The following is an 18,239-nucleotide window of genomic DNA, read 5'->3' on the forward strand; positions in this document are numbered from 1 at the left end:
CTTCCTCAACTAGACGATGCTTCCATTGAACTTTCACCAACTTTATCTCCTTAGTCCTCAGCTTCCGAATATCGCGGTCAAAAATTGCTGCTGGTTCTTCCTCATACTGAAGGTCCTTGTCAAACAAAACTGAGTCCCATTTGATGATGTAATCTCCATCCCATCATACTTCTTTAACATGGACACATGGAACACTGGATAACATCCAGATAATCTAGGTGGTAAAGCCAATCTATAATACACTGGTCCTACACAGTTAATAATCTAAAATGGACCAATGTATCGCGGACTAAGCTTGCCTTTCTTGCCAAATCTCATCACTCCTTTCATGGGTGACATGTTAAGAAGAACATTCTCACCAGTCTGAAATGCCATGTGTCTTACCATATGGTCTACATACTTCTTCTATCGACTTTGGGCTGCTAAAAGCTTAGCTTGGATGCTTCTTACCTTATCCTGAGCATCTTTCACCAATTCAACCCCTAAAGGTTTTACATCTCCAGCTTCAAACCACCCTACAGGTGATCTACATCCCCTCCCATAAAGTGCTTCGAACAGTGCCATATCAATGTTGGAGTGGTAATTGTTATTATAGGAGAACTCACAAAACGGTAGGAACTTATCCCAATTCCCTCCAAAGTCAATCACGTATGCCCTCAACATGTCCTCTAATACCTGAATAGTCTTCTCCGACTGCCCGTCCGGCTACGGATGGAAAGTTATACTAAAAGTGGGTTGTGTGCCCAATTCATTATGTAATTTCCTCCAAAACTTGGATGTGAACTGCGTACCACAGTCTGAGATGATAGAAAGGGGCACCTCATGCAGCCTTACTATCTCTTTCACATAAACATTAGCCAACTGTTGAGCATTATAGTCTATTCTGACAGGAATAAAATGAGCTGACTCAGTCAACCTGTGAACCACTACCCAAATAGAATCAAACTTCCCCAAAGTCTTGGGAAGACCAACCACAAAATCTATAGCGATCCTTTCCCACTTCCATTTTGGAATTGACATTCTTTGGAGAAAACTTGCAGGCCTTTGATGCTCATACTTTACCTGCTGACAGTTTTGGCACTTAGCCATAAACGCGGCTATGTCTTTATTTATTCCAGACCACTAATAAAGTCGCTTCAAGTCTCGGTACATCTTGGTCACACCTGGATGAATGGAATACCTCGAACCATGAGCTTCTGTCAATAATTTCAAAATCCAGTTATCAATTCAAGGAACAGAAATCCGTCTTGTAAAGTTGAGCACGCCCCCCGCTTTAAGAGTGGTATTTTGTGCATTTCCAGACACTGTCTTCTTTCTGAGCTTATTCAAGCTGTCATCCTCAAACTGTTTGGCCTTGATCTTCTCAATGAATGTAGCCTTCACCTCAATGCTAGCTAAAACCCCATGTTTTTCTAATATGCCCAACTGCATGAACTTAGATTCCAAGGTTTGAATTTCCTTAGCCAAATGTCTCTCGAATACACTCAAGCAAGCTAGACTAGCCATACTCATCGCCTTTCGGCTTAATGTCCCTGCCACCATGTTAGCCTTACTCGGATGATACTGAATGGTCACATCATAATCCTTGAGTAACTCCATCCACCTTCGTTGTCTCAAATTCATATCAATTTGAGTGAATACATGTTGTAGACTACGATGATCAGTAAACACCTCACACTTGACACCATAGAGGTAATGCCACCAGATCTTAAGAGCAAACACTACCGCTGCCAACTGTAAATCATGTGTTAGGTAATTTCTCTCATGCGCCTTCAACTGTCGCGATGCATAAGCTATAACATTCTTATCTTGCATTAACACAGCACCCGAACCCGAATGTAAAGCATCACAATAAACAATGAAATCCTTACCTTCCACCAGTAGTGCCAGGATAAGTGTTGTGGTCAAAAGGGTCTTGATCTTTTGAAATCTCTCTTCAAACTCTTTAGTCAATTCAAAAGGCACCTCATTTTTGGTCAACCTTGACAAATGTGTGGCAATAGAAGTAAAGTTTTTCACAAATTGACGATAGTAACTAGTGAGCCCGACAAAACTCCTAACTTCAAACACAGAGCTTTGTCGGACCCAATTCTTAACCGCTTCAATGTATTGGGGATCTACCATTACCCTTTTCCTTGAAACTACAAGTCCCAAAAAGGCAACTAAATCCAACCAAAACTCACACTTAGAAAATTTGGCATATAAATTTTGTCTCCCAAGAACACCTATAACAATACGAAGATGGTCGGCATGCTCTTCTGACACTCAAGAACCATTGTTGTCCCCTAAGCGAACCCTCATCCTGGCTAACTACAAGCGAAAGACTAACTCAAGCATACAAAGCTTAAAATTGAATAAAATTCATTGAACTAAATTACAAAATCTTTAACTCAAAAGATTAACTCTGAATAAAATAGTATATTCAACTCGCCAGAAATTTTTTATTACTGCAACTAACTTTTGTCCTCCAAATTATGCATTGCGTAATAATAATGGTGGTTGGTGTAATCCACCTCATACTCATTTTGATCTCGCCATGCCTATGTTCCTCAAGATCTCTAAGTATCGTGCTGGTATCGTCCCTGTTGTTTATCGTAGGTAAGCATTTTTTTGAACTTTGTCTATATTATAATTGTTAATTGATAACCCGATAATAATAAGTCTTTTTCTCAAAGAATATAACTTATGTATATCATATGTATTTGTTTAGAAAGTCTATAGATATTCAATATTCGAAATCAATTGATGGACTAATTCAGATTCATGACGGGTGAAGCCAAAAGTGGGAAAAGAGCTCAATTAGCTTTTTTGAGCTTTTCTTGGTTTTTTCATTTATTTGTGTTTTCTTGTTCTTTTTCCTTTTTATTTTTATTTTGTGGGGTCATGTTGAGTTGGTTTCCTTTATTTGTTTTTTGTTTGATAGTTATTGAAGTACTCCCACCGTCTCATTTTATGTGAGACTTTTCGGATTTCGAGATTCAAATAAGTTTATTTTTGACAGTAAGTTTTTAACAGCTTTTTTTTAAAAATTGAATTATAAATTATTATGACTTATAGTACTTTTTACCTAGTTTACAAATATATAAATTTCATTTCAAAAAATTTGAACATTCCATGTGCAAATTGCCGGTCAAACTTAAACTGTTTGACTTTCGAAAAAAATAAAATTCTACATAAATTGGGACAGAGGGATTAATAGTTATTTTATGTCATAGGGCATTGTTGTCATTTGTCAAAGCTGGGTGTGAACTACATTAATCATTTTTTTCTAAGGGTTATCAAAAATTTGAAATGAACAAGTAAAAGTGAACATATGGCGCACTAGTAATGAAAACTTTGAAACATTTTGTTTGTGGAAAATTGGGGAACTTGTCTCCATTTGAATGTCAAACTCTAAACCCCTAGGTGGTGTGAAAAACTCACAGCCAAAGTGTTTTTTCCATCCTTAATTAATGTAAAACTTGAAGGCCGTATAGAAAATTTTCTCGTGTGTATTTACTGCGTAAAGAATCATGTATTTATACTAGTGTGGAAAATTAAATAAATCTTAACCTATACATTATTTGTGTAATTCCAAGCCGAGCCCATCCATGCCTTCTTCTGCGACACAATATCACTCTTGGCCCATTTGCTTTTCTCAAACAAGACATCATCAAACATCTTCATCTTCTCTCTGGTGAAATTAGAACATGCTATCAATGGTTGAGAAGATGGTGTAGAAGAAGGCTTAATTCCAACATCCCCCCTCAAGGTGGAGGGGAGCGGAGTGAGAACCTGACTTGCATAGAACTCCATGATGTTGCGGGCCATGAAGAGGCTTAGTGAATATGTCAGTGAGTTTCTCTTTGGAAGGAACAAAAGATAGGGAAATGATCCCTAACAAGTACTGTTGACGGACAAAATGAGAATCCAACTCAAGTGCTTCTTCTGCTCATGAAAGACTGGATTTCGTGCGATATGAATGGCTGCAGCACTATCAGAGTGCACAGGTACAACAAGTTGAGGCGAAACAGAGAGATCATCCAATAATCGAGTAAGTCAGGTTAATTCAACCAGCAATCGATGCATAGATCGATACTTTGCCTTTGTGGAAGAGAGGGATAAAGAGATTTGTTTACTGGACTTCCAACAAATGGGGGAACCCCCTAAACTAATGAAAAAACCACTGATAGATCTCGGTGAGTCTCTACAGGAAGCCCAATCCACATCACAAAAAGCATTAAGGGAAAAGGATGGAGAAGAAGAGAAGAATAGACCCTGATGCAGATATTGTTTCAGGTAACTTACAACCCTCAAAGCTCCATGATAGTGATCAAGACTTGATTTTTTCATAAATTGACCGAGAATCAAAACTGCATGAATATATCCAGTCGTGTATGAGTTAAGTAATTTAACTTACCAATGATGTGCCGATATAAGGTTGTTCTTCCATATACTCTACTAATTCTGTAACAAATTTCACTGCAGGATCCAATAGAGAGGCAACTGGAGAAAGATGTGAGACATCAAATTCGCACAACAAATCAGAGGTATATTTCTTTTGACTGACTATCAAACCATGATTGTCCCTTAAGATTTCCATACCAAGAAAGTAATGCAGGGACCCAAGACTCTTGATCGTAAATTCTGAATTAAGAAAGACCTTTAGATCCTCTATCACAGTGTATCATCTCTAGTTATCAATATATCATCACATAAATAGCCACAATAGCAATAGTATCCCCTACTTTCTTAAAGAAAATAGAATAATCAATCAAAGAGGCAATAAAACCTTTGAAACTGAGGGCCCCTGCAAGTCTGGCATACCATTGCCTAGAGGCTTGCTTGAGACCATATAAAAACTTTTGTAACTAGCAAACCAAACTAGCTTTAGGAGGATCAACACAAATTGGGAACTTCATGTAAACTTCTTCTTGCAAATCTCCCTGCAAGAAGGCATTATTTACATCAAATTGAGAAATTTCTCAATTCTTCTTAGCTACAAAGGCTAGCAAACATTTGATAGTGGTCATTTTGACCACCTGGGAAAAAGTCTTATTGAAATCTATCCCCTCTTTCTTTATATCACCCCTGATCACCAACCTTGCTTTCAGCCTCTCAAGTGTCCCATCAGCATGTTGCTTCACCATGTAAACCCACTTGCAAGGTAAAGCTTGTCTACCCGGAGGTAAAGCAACTAAGTCCCATATATGATTTGCTTGTAAAGCCTCCATTTCATCATCCATAGCCTTCCTCCAACCCGGATGAGTAAAAGCTTCTTTATAACTAGTGGGCTCAGTGATTGTAGAAACTAATTATATGATGGATTTATTAGAAAGAGAAAGAGCATTAAAAGAAATAACACTAGGTTTAGTAGGAGTGTCAAAACAGGAGTTTGTCACATCACTAAAAAAATGGTGTCGCAATAATAATCTTGAAGATGTGATGGTAAAGTACCTTTATTCTGTGAGATCTTCTGGGATTATTAATGGGAGGATCAGGGGATGAAATATGAGAGTGAATTGAACCGAGGGGAAATATGAGTATGAGTTGAATCAGGTGATGATGAAGTGAATGGATGATCTGGTGAAGAAGTGGAACTAGTAGATGGAATGGTATGAGGAATGAGATCAGTTTGAGAACCAGGCTGATCAGTAGATAAATTAAGTGTTAGCATAGCATAAACATCCAAAACACTTCAAAGTATAATAAGATGGTCACTTCCCGAATATGATGTCATAAGGTATTTTTTCCTTTTAGCACCTTAGAAGGTAACCTGTTAATCAAATAAATGGTTGTAAGGATGGACTCTCCCCAGTAAACGATAGGAACATGAGATTGAAATATTAAAGCCCTTGCAAGCTCTAGTAAGTGTTTGTATTTTCTCTCCACTGTCCCATTTTGTTGTGGAGTGGCCACACAAGAGGTCTGATGCACAATCCCATGAGAACTAAAGAATTGAGAACCCACTTCACTCTTTCCTAGTTCTAAGGCATTATCCAATCTAATGACTTTAACCTTCGCATTGAACTGTCTTTCCACCATTTGTAAATAACTTTGCAAGACTGTGAATGCATTGCTCTTTGTAGCCAACAAGTCCACGTAGCTCTACTAAAATCATCAACAATAGTCAAAAAATACCTATAATGATTATGAGTAGCTACTTTATAAGGTCCCCAAGTATCAACATGGATAAGATCAAAAACAGATTTGCTAGAAATTTGACTAATGGGAAAGGGTGGCCTGGATTGCCTAGCTTTAGGACACACATCACATACACAGTCATAATTACTCGAAAAAGAAAGGAAAATGACATTTTTCATTGAAGAGTAAGGCAAATGCCCCAATCTAATGTGCCACAATTTTACATTAGAAGTTGCACTTGTATATACAGAATGAGAAACTGAAACTGATTCAACAAGAACTGAAATAGGTAAAGATAAAAGACTAGATCCACTAAATATAGTTTGTGGTGAAACTAAAACATTATTGCTAAAAAAAGAACTACACTTCTGAGGACTAGGTTGTAGCAAGTAGAGACCCTCATTGGCTTCACAAAAAACTTGACCCCTCCTCATTGAAGAGTCCTGAAACACTCATTCATGTCATGTAAAAAATAGTGTGTAACAAAATTGAACACAAAATTTATGAACAGACATGAGATTGAACTTGAAACTGGGAACATACAAAACGTTTTGTAAAATGATATCAGAAAATATAGGCACAGTTCCTGAATGAGTGACTTGAATGGTTTGACAATTAGGAAGATTAATGGTCAAGGGGAATTGAAGAGGGGACATGGAGGTAAAACATTGGGGATTATAACACATGTTCAGATGCACCTGAATCAATGATCCAGGTGCTAGAATGAATAACAAAAAAAAAGGATCCATGATACTTTGAAATTGTACCAGCCACAACATTATTGTTGATCTCAGAGCCTGTGTTTGTGTTTTTCTGTGATGCCTCCTCCATTTTCATTTGTCTAAACATATGAAGAAATTAATTGTATTGTTCTTTGTTGTAATTGTGAGCAACATTTGTGGCATATGTTTGATCATTGTTTCTTCCTTCATTGTCTTCAGTAATCAATGCTCAATTTCCCCTAATCTGTCCCTGAGTTCCTTTATTATTTGTGAACACAAAGTCTTCTGGAAAACCTATTTTTCTAAAACAATTATCCTCTACATGGCCTGTTTTTCCATAATATGTGCAGGTAACATTAGGATCATACTTAGCCCTTTTTCCTTTGAATTTCTGAAATTGATTTGTTGTTTCTCGAACCTTTGTGGCTCTTGGGAAGTGATATTTCTTGATTGTGAGATCCCAGATCTCTGTGAAGGTGTTGGATACCTTTGTGCCTGCTTTTCATGTTTGTGTTGATTGGTATTACCCACCATGAAATAAGAAGAAGAATCAGATGAAAGATGAGGACTGAGATAAGTCTCTCTCTAATTCTCAACTTGTAAAATCAAAGAGTAGGCATGGTTGATACTTGGTAAGGGGTTTACCATCAAAATATTCCCCCTAGTCTGTGCATAAGTGTCATTAAAACCCATGAGAAACTACATAAGCCTCTCATCTTCCAAAGATTTTGGAGTTTATGTTTTCCTTTACAAGAGCACACACAAATGCACTTAACATTCGAGTTGATGGAATCAAGGTCATTCCACAACTTCTTCAGTTTGGTAAAATATGCAGAAATATTGTTTGTTCCTTGTGATGACCTACTCAACTCCTTCTGTAGATGAAACAACTTTGCACCATTGGTATGGCCAAACCTGTGCTCCAAGCTAGTCCACAGTTCATGAGTCGTTCTTGAATAAAGGACACTATTAGCAATTTCTTTTGACAAAGAATTCAAGAGCCAAGAAGTCACCATGTCGTTGGGTCTATGCCAAGGTTGCAGATCTAAAGAACCTGATGTTGGAATGACAAAAGTACCATTGATAAAACCCATTTTATTCTTTGCCGATAGTGCTATGATTATGGATCTCTTCCACCCCTGATAGCCTTTACCATCAAATAGACTATTGACCAAGGTCAGTCCGAGATTATTAGAAGCATGAAGATAGAGCAGATGATTTGAATCAATTGAAGATATGATACTGGCAGCAGTAGCAGCTAGGGTTGAATTGTCACCCATTGATGTGAATTAGAATAATAGAAATTCTCACCGCTCTGATACCATGTAAAAATTGAAGGTCGTATAGAAAATTTTCTCGTGTGTATTTACTGCGTAAAGAATCCTGTATTTATACAAGTGTGGAAAATTAAATAAATCTTAACCTATACATTATTTATCTAATTCCAAGCCGAGCCCAGCCGTGTCTTCTTCTGCTACCCAATATCACTCTTGGCCCATTTGCTTTTCTCAAACAAGACATGATCAGACATATTTATCTTCTCTGGTGAAATTAGAACATGCTATCAATGGTTGAGAAGATGGTGGAGAAGAAAGTTGAATTCCAACAATTAACGGTCCATGTTTCATGGTAACATAGGATTTAAACTCTACAACACAATGACCATGTATACATGTTCACATTAGGTACAATTTACTTTCACACTTAAGTATAAAAGCGATAGTGTAAAAGTTCTTTTATAGTGTCAGCGTGTAGAAGTTAAAAGTCATTTGTAATTTGTTTATGCAGGGTACCATGTAGGAAGCAAGGTTGAATAAGGTTCACTATCAATGGTTTTAGTTACTTCAACTTGGTTTTAGTCACGAATGTCACGGGTGTAGGTGACATTACGAAGATTATGTTGAAGGGTACGAGGACTAACTGGATAATGTTGAGTCGTAATTGGGGTCAGAACTGGCACACCAACTCCGTTTTGGTTGGTCAGTCGTTGTCATTCAGGGTCACAACTAGCGATAAACACAAATCTGTCTCGTGGAACATAGCCCCATCACATTGGCAATTTGGTCAGATATTTGTTGGAAAGAACTTTAGAGTCTAAATAGGGAAATGAGGTGATCATAACACAGTATGTAAGAGTCGTGGTTTGTTAGAAAATTAAGATTTGTCTAGAAACTCCTAGATTGGAGATATTTTGTATTAGATATGTTAGAAAAGTAAGATTTTGTCTAGAAACTCCTAGGTTGGAGATATTTTGTATTAGATATGTTAGAAAAGTAAGAATTGTCTAGAAACTCCTAGGTTGGAAATATTTTGTAGTAGATATGTTAGTCTTGATTTAAAATGAGTGGTGGTTAGTGAGCCACATAGGTACATAGTTTGGTGTGAGATATTTTGCTTATTATGTGGTTGTAATTCTCACACTTTATCTATAAATACACCATATGTAATGAAACATCGAGAAAAAAAATTGAACTCAAGAAAACTTAAGCCTTCTTCTTCACTTTCAAATTTCTGTAGCAATTTACAACTGTTATTTCCTACTGTTTACACCTTGTAGACCTGAAGTTCTTCTTCCTTTTCGTTGTAACATGGTATCAAAGCCTATTTCTTAAGGAATCTGAATCAAATTTTGTTTGTTTCGCTCATCTACTTTCTGTTCTATCTTGAATTTGCTTGTTGAAAAAAATTCATGGCACCTGAAAATCAACCAACGACAGGTCCTCCAACTTTTACCGAAGAGAATTATCACATATGGGTCATCAAAATGAAGGCTTATCTAAACGCTCTCAACTTATGGGAAGTTGTTGAGCTTGGAGAACTTGTTGTCCAACCATTGAAAGTTAATGCAACTCTCAATGAAATTAAGAAGTATGATGAGTTAGGACTTTTCCCACTATAAATCCCCGATCAAAATCCTCCCCCATCGATAATTAACCAAGAAACTAAGTTCTACGGATCTTCGGGAGGTGAAAACCTTACCTTTAGCTTCAAGAATGGTGAAAAATTGTCAAGAAAACACCAGTGGTCGTTCCTTAGCACTCAAAGTCAAAAAGTGCATAATAATGGCGTTTGGGGTTTATCTCCGACTTGAGTCGTGTATGTCCCGCCACAACGGTCCTCTCCCCGCTGCAGCAGCCCCGCTCTGGCGGCACAAATCCCGCCATAGGGGCTTGCACGGAACAGAGAGCTAAATAAAGAATTCTCAAACCCCCATTTCACAACACACCTTCATCCCACGACACTCAAAAAATACCCGTTCACGCTAAGATCATTTTTGGGAGTTCTACTCGCCCGAATTTAATTTTGTAAAGTCGTACGGGTTCCTTAACATCTTAGCTACCTACCCATATAATCAAATTCACAATTAGACCTCCCATTAGTTACCAGATTTCCCTAGTCCTCACTGACTCCGATTTCGTCCAAATTTGGACTAGGTTGAGAAATTTATGATACTACCAAAAAGTTTTTCGGTCCAAAAATTTTCCCCGTTGGCTTTTCTATAATGATGGGAACAGGTCGTTACACTCACTTAAATTATTTTAGGGTGAATAATTGTCATCTTAATAAATTAGAGTTAATATCTCAAAATATCACACAACTATAAGAATTTTTAGAGAAAAGTCATTGAACTTTATTTTGTATCAATAATATCATTAACTTAGGACTTTTATCACCCAAAAATACTATTTATCATAAAATAAAAACTAAAAAATAAGAATAGTAAAAGAAATTAAACTATTTTCATACCTAAGATGTATTTTTTTTTAAAATATTTTGAAAAGTTATTAGATCTTATGGGAAACGAGCATTTTATCATATAAAATTGAACTTTTTGGTCTGATTTGAACAATTTTTATTTTTAGATTTTTGAGTCTAGTAATTTCTTAACTGATATAAAATTGTCTACTCAATTTTTTTCATCTGAAAGCAAGCGGAAACTTGATCATAATGCATTGCTTTAACTTGTATTTATGGTCTCTTTCATGATTAGACTATGATCTTATATACTTATTTTAATCTAAGGTTAATTCATGATTTTGTTGGTGCTTCTTGGTCTTAATTCATACATCAACATTATTATATTAGTTGGATTATAATATTTTATATTAATAATAAATAGATTAAACATTGTACATTTCATTTGTATTGAATTTATTTAGCAATAAAAAACTCTCTCTAAATAATAAAATTTGTACGCTAATTTATTGAAATAAATTTACTAGTACAAATATAAAATAAAAAATAAACAAAACGATTAAAATGATTTGAGGGGGTATTTTTTATCTAGATTAATCTCATGATATTAAATTTCATATATTATTAATACCACCAAATGGATGGTATTAGTTATACATCTTATAATAACATATAGGATGTATAATTAATACCTGCATTAGTTATATATAGGCCTAATATTTCTACAAAATATAGTACTAAATAATATCATCCATAATATATGGATTATTTTTCCTAATGTACCCTATTAAACAAACCCCTTAGTGCGATTGAATATTTTAAGGAGAGACTTCTTTTTATATAAATAACAAATTTTGTACAATGATGGGAGGATAATCCAATCAACAGACAACCAAACACTCAAATTTATTTCAATTCAGTTATGTTTAACAAGATTCCTTGTTTTTTCTACCATTAATTGTTTTCTTGTAATGTATTCCATATTGCCTTATTAGCTTAGTCTAGGTCCTAATTCTCTGGGGGAAAGTTTTGGCATAGGGTGTGTTGAAGGAAAACATTGTTACTTCTTTTGTCCCAATTTAGGTGACATAATTTGTTTTTTAGAGTCAAACAGTTTAAGTTTGACGGAGAATTTGCTCATGAAATTTCTAATCTTTTTAAAAAATGAAATTTCTATATTTGTAAACTACGTAAAAAGTTCTATAAGTCACAATAATTGATAATTAAAAAATATTCAAAAGATATATGAAAATTTTACAGTCAAAGATAGATTGGTTTGAATCTCTAATTCGAATGTGTCACATAAATTGAGATGAAATTGGAATAGAACTTACTTTTATTTCAGGTGTATATGTTACAAACCATTAGGTATATGACGTATGATAACTAAATATAAAGTTTGTTTTGCTCATTTATTATAAGTTTAAGTTGTTTGTTGAAATTAAATAAATAAATTAAAGATGTTGATAGTGAGTGTGAATGAGTTTTTCGGTGCAAAAAGCTAATTCGTTTGAATGGATAACATTAGGTAGTAGAAGGTGAGTCAGTGCCACATGTGATTCTTATACTCACTGATTGACTTGTCTCAACTTTTCAAAGAAAAGGCCGGCCATACTTTGAATGAAAACCATCCCAACACATCTGACAAATTATTTTATCTACTTCAAATCCTCATTTTCATTCAACTATGTCTTACAAGGACAATCTTTCTTATNCCCCCCCCCCCCCACACACCCAATTTTTTTGCCCCCATCACCCACCCAATTTTTTATATTTTATTTTAAAAAATAAATGGTACAATTAGGAATTTTTGTGATAATAGAGTGATATATATATGGGTATATATGGATTCTTATGTTTACCCATTTTGTTCATATTAATATGAGCTTAAATAGGTTGAAGTTCATATTTATCCGTTTAAGAAAATATGAGTGATCCATTTAATTTAATATGAAAAAAATGGTTCCACTTCACTTATATGGGCTTAAATTGTCACTCCTACCTAAGGTTAAACATTTTTCATTATGGATGTGTGTGAATAGTGTCAAATAGCTGAATTTGGTTAATTTGAGCATGTTAAAATAGATTGCACTGCCTCTAAAAGGTAGGTGGATCGTTATTTTCTTTTATTTTATTATTTTATAATTATTTAATATCTAATAAAATTATATTATGTCTTAATTATGACTATATTTAACATATCGAATAAGAAAATATCTTTTTTGAAAATAGACTGAATTTTGTTTTCATAGTAAAACAACATATCAACCCATTTTTATGGGTTAATATTGTTTATTAGTGTAGACACATAAATTTTGTTGGATTCAATTCATACAAAAATTGGATTAAGTCTATATTCATTTGAGTTGAATATTTAATTTGACATTCACAAATAAATAAATTCATTTTATTAATTTCAAATTCAAAGTCCATTTCATCTTAAGGTCCAAGCTCATGTCACATATCAAGGTGACTTGGCGTCCCAATCAAGTTTAAAGACCAACAAGAGGATCTCATGTGTTCAAATGATGTGGTAATCCTGGTCAAAGTTCAACAATCAATTAAAAAGCTACCTTATCACATAGTATTTTTAATAAGCTTGATGACTTACATAAACCAATCAGAAGAAGGTATAAGAGTTCATCCATATTTGGGGTGCCTCTCTTATACAACTATAAATATGAGGGTTACATAATTTTTTAGGACATCTTGGAAGCATTGAAGAAAGCCACAACATCAACTACATAGTTCTTTGAAAGTGTGATCAACAAAGTTTTTTTCCGAGATCGACTTGACGACGAAGTGTTGCTCGATGTTTTCAGAGATCTACATCATCCTACATTCGATAAATACACTACTGTCAGCCCTCGAATCATAAAAATTATTAGGAGAGAAGAATCAAGAGAATAACAGAATTATACTCATGAAGATTCATCAATAAAATTAGTTTTTAAAAAAATTATTTTGATTGAAGTTAATTTTAAGAACTACAAAAATTTATTGCGAACAAATTTGGCACACCTAGTGGGACCAGTTCTTCTCTTCATCTCTTCAACCTGAAAAAAAATAATTTACAAATCCAACTACTGTAGTGGACTTCGATAAAATCAACGATGCCTCATGCTAGGACTCTACTACTGCCACGTTTTCTAATCTCAATCATGTTGGACCCATCACGTGATGCAAATTCAAAAGTAGTGGTTTGGATGGATCTAAATACTTACCTCTTTGGAGATATGAAAAAAAAATAAAAATCTAGATGACGATGTAACCAAGATCACTAGGGTAGCCTTGCATCTATGGTGCTTGAAGAACTTTCTCATATTGGCTTCAACTTTGGTGAATCTGGGGGTTCAACTGACTCTCCAACTCAAACGAATGTCAACACCTTGATGGTGGACACTACTAACATGGACGAGAAGTTCGCAATGATGGAACAAATCATTAAGACCTGAAGAAGTCTGTTGATGATAAAAGTCTTCAAATCTCTCAACTTATGAATAAAATAGAGTTCTTCTCTCCCGGAGAGTCGAGTCACTCGCCACTTGTCCACCTGGATTTATTCCGCTAAATAAGCATGTTGAGGAGTCACGAGGTAAGTCTAAATTTCAAAAAGAGAAAGAATTTGCTTTAGTTACGACTCTATCTATTCAATAGCTGCAAGACATGATAAAAACACTATTAGGGGTCAATATGGTGGAGCACCATAAAATTCATTATATTACTCCAAACCTTATAGCAAACAAATTGAGTATCTACACATGCCAACGAACTATCAACCACCTAAACTACAATAATTTGATGGCAAAGGAAACTAGAGGCAACATATCACCTACTTTATTGAAATTTGTAGCAATGATGAAATACATGGTGACTTTTTGGTAAGACAATTTTTTCTTTCATTGAAGGGGAATGTATTTAACTGGTATATCAACTTGGAACATGAGTCCATTGATAGTTGGAGACAACTCAAAAATTAGTTTCTTAATCATTTTTTCAGCACCCATCGTGCAATAATCATGGTGTAGTTCACAAGTATAAACAAAGTAAGAATGAGCATGTAGTGAATTACATCAATCGTTGGTGAATGTTCCGCGTAGATTGCAAGGATCAACTTTTTGAAACTTTCGTAGTTGAAATTTGTATTCATGGAATGCATTAGGGCCTAGTGTATATCCTCCAAGGGATTAAGCCTCAAACTTTTGAAGAATTAGGTATGCACGCTTATGACATAGAGTTGAGAATTACAAGTTATGAAAAGGCATCACATGTTTTTTATCGAAGAAAAGAAGTTGTAAAGGTGTATCGTTTTTCTAACTTTGACGTTCCTATGATTCTTGATAAGCTTCTAACCAATTAAGTCATTTTAATCCATGGGTTGGATTAGATTGCTTTGTTTTTTCTCCTTTTACAGAATTGAATTTTGATTATTTGACTTTTACGAATTCAAATACAAAATATGTACAAATACAATTTAACAAATTTGATAGGTTCAGAGAAGTAAATACATCTAATTCTAGAATGTTTTTTAGAAGGTGGTTTAGTGTCACAAAATAAGAAAAGAAAACATAGAATGAATATATAAGGGCTAAACTTATCCAATTAGATTAAAATATAGTGTTGTTACATTAAACGGAAAAGGTTCAAAAATGGCTTTAAAGTATTAGAAATGTTTCAAAAAATGACCTCAAAATATTGAAAATGTTTCAAAAATGTCCTCCTTCCACTTCTTGGATAAAGTTTACCCCTCCTTCCATCTATTGAATAAAAAATCTCTTTAACCTATCAGAAATGATTCAAATTTGCCCCTCTTTCTACCTATTAGATAAAAAATCTCCTTAACACATAAAAAATAACTCAACTATGCAAAAGGAAATCTAATTTAACTAGAACTAGAAATCAATTTCCTATATTATTTAGACATGAGTTAAATAAATATCAAATTTTATAAATTTGAATTTCTACTCCAACATTGAATTATTATTCCAACATTTCCCTGTAATTCAAAGTGAAAAGAAAATAAAAGAAATTGTATTTTATAAGCCCTGATCTCATCAGCCTCGCTATAGCAGCCATGTAACTGCTATAGTAGCAGCTCCGTAAAGGTAAAATTTCTGATATGGAGGGCTGACGTCAAACTAAATCAAATTAAAATTTCGTCATGTCACCCTAACTTAAATTGGAAATGTAATTCAAATTTCTTAAAGGTTCCACACTATATGCCCTTTGAATAACGACAAGATTGATAATTGCAATAGATACCAATAAATTCATTATTCGTCCCTGAGTGAATGTAAGATGGAAGAAAGAAAGGACGATCGCAAAATTCTACCGCCTAATTTTTACACTGTCAAGAGAGAATTGAATCCCTATGTAAACCATAGAAAATTACCACCCTCTGAGTACCCAGGTACACTAGGGCCTTATTAAGCATCGATTTACAGAAACTATACGAACAAAACAACAAAAACTTTTTTCGTCCACCAATCTGGACCCCATTATAGCAAGAATATTTCCTCTATAGATGTACTGTTGTAGTGGCTACTCAGTCGCTATAACAACATAGCGGGGCTCAGAACAAGAATAAAGGGGAGAGGAATGGATTTTTCGCCCATTCTCTCCTCTTTTACTTCAAAAACTCACTTTTTTCTCTCCCGATCACTCCATTTTGCAATACTAAGGTACTAATGATTTACTTAACCTTCTTACTTCAATTTACGCATAGTGATTATCTCATGCTAGAATTTTGTTGAGTAGAATAGAGTTTGGGTTGATTTTTTGAATTTTTGAAAATGTGGTTCTAATTTGGCGAATTTGTTGAAGTATGAAGGTTTTCTTTACGTTTAAAATGCTCATATAACATTCTGGACGTAAGAATTACATAATATAGGGCTAAAAGAGGATCCAAAATGGGGAGGAAAGTTGAAGGGTTGTTCTTTGTTTGAAACTTATATTCAGACAACATTTAGTAGTTATAATGTAACACCCCAGAAAAATGGTAGGTTAAACTAGAGCCTAAATGTAAAGTTCAAAGTCATAAAATGACTCCCCAAATTTAATAAGTCATTTAAGGTTGAAATAAGGTTATTTGAGTCAAGACAAAGGGACAAGTGCCAAAGCGAAGGGGCCAAGCCAAGGCCAAAGGCCAAGACTGCCCCTAGATAGGAGCATACTGCCCCACCTTCACGAGAGGGACCACGGGTCCTGATCCACTCCACCACTCGTGAAGGTGGTCGTGAAGTTCCCTTGGCCTTGGAAAAGTGGCCACCCAAAACCTTAGCCACTGCCTCAACTTCACGGAAGGGACCACGGCTCGTGGTCTTGACCATAGCTCGTGGAGCCCTTCGTGAAGGAGACTTGGGCATGAGGAATTGGGGGCATGAGGTAGCCTAGCTACTGCCTCACCCCTCACGAGTAGGACCATGGATCGTGGTCCACTTCATGGCTCGTGAAGGGGGCTCATGAACATGCCTTGGACAAATAAGCCTTGTGCTCCAAAAACATGGCCACTGCCTCACCTTCACGGGCAGGACAATGAGTCGTGGTCCATACCACGGCTCGTGAAGGTGGCCTTTGGTCCCTGACGAGGTGACTTAAATGAGGGTTAGTTGGGTCATTTCCTTTTTAGTCCAATTAAAGTGGGGTTGTTTTGGGTATTTTTAGGGGAAGTATATAAGATGTTTTTAAGTCAAAATCCATTATTCTAAGTCATAATACCCAAACACCCAATTGAAATCAAAAACTTCCTCCTCTCTCAATATTTCTCTCTCTAAACTCAAGGAAGAAAAAAGGAGCCATTAAAGCTAGGGTTTGTGGATTCCAAAGGTTCTTCCCTAAATTTCTTGGAGTTTCTTAGTCAAGGTATGTATGCTTTTAATCTTTGGGTAGCTATCACCCAAAGAGCCCCTTCAAACTATGTTTTTGAGATTCCAAATCCCACAAACCTAGGGTTTTCAATCTATGACATGGGTCTCCTTCTAAAACATTTTCAATTGTTTATTATGGTTGATTATGGTGGGTTATGATGAATTATGGTTGGATTAATGGAGTATTGATGTTTCACAATGAAAATCTCCCTTGGACCCATGATTCCCCCTTCTTCCTAAATTGTGAACTATGGTATGGCTTGATTGATGATGGGAGCTTGACAATTGATTATGTTTACATTGATTAAGTTGTTGAATCATGATATTCCTCGATCTAATGTGGTAATTCTATAAGTTAGGGTTGATCTTGATTGATAGCCTTAAAGGACAACTTGTTAGGGTTTATACATGTTGATGAGGATTGTATATGAACTTGTGATTCACTTAGATAGTGATGATCCTATGACTATTGTGTAATTGTGGTATTGATTCAAGAACCCTTCTTCCCTATACCCTTACATTTGATTATGCATGAAGTATGTATGTATGTTTATGATAAGTTTGTTGTGTTGATTGAAAGGCAATTCTCATGAACACACCATGAATATGATGTGAAGGTTTACCCACATGTTGATGATTCTAAGGTTGAAAGGACATCCTCAACTAATGAATCTATGAGCTATTATGATGTATATTGGGTTGAGTGCCTAGTGAATTCTCTCATGACCATGAACTTAAGTAAAGACTTAATATGAATTCTAAAGGGAATTATTCTTAGCACCGAGTGGATATGAGTATGAGATGGGTTCCTTCACGCTAGTAGTTGCGTTCC

At 35.3% G+C, this 18,239-nt stretch overlaps 1 pseudogene; it reads left to right on the forward strand.

The window, feature by feature from the left end:
- The first annotated feature begins 2,104 nt into the window (after nt 1-2,104).
- Nucleotides 2,105-8,943, forward strand: LOC125853471 (expansin-A6-like; annotated as a pseudogene).
- The last annotated feature ends 9,296 nt before the right edge of the window (nt 8,944-18,239 follow it).

Source organism: Solanum stenotomum, chromosome 1 (assembly GCF_019186545.1).
Source record: "Solanum stenotomum isolate F172 chromosome 1, ASM1918654v1, whole genome shotgun sequence".
NCBI classification, from domain to species: domain Eukaryota; kingdom Viridiplantae; phylum Streptophyta; class Magnoliopsida; order Solanales; family Solanaceae; genus Solanum; species Solanum stenotomum.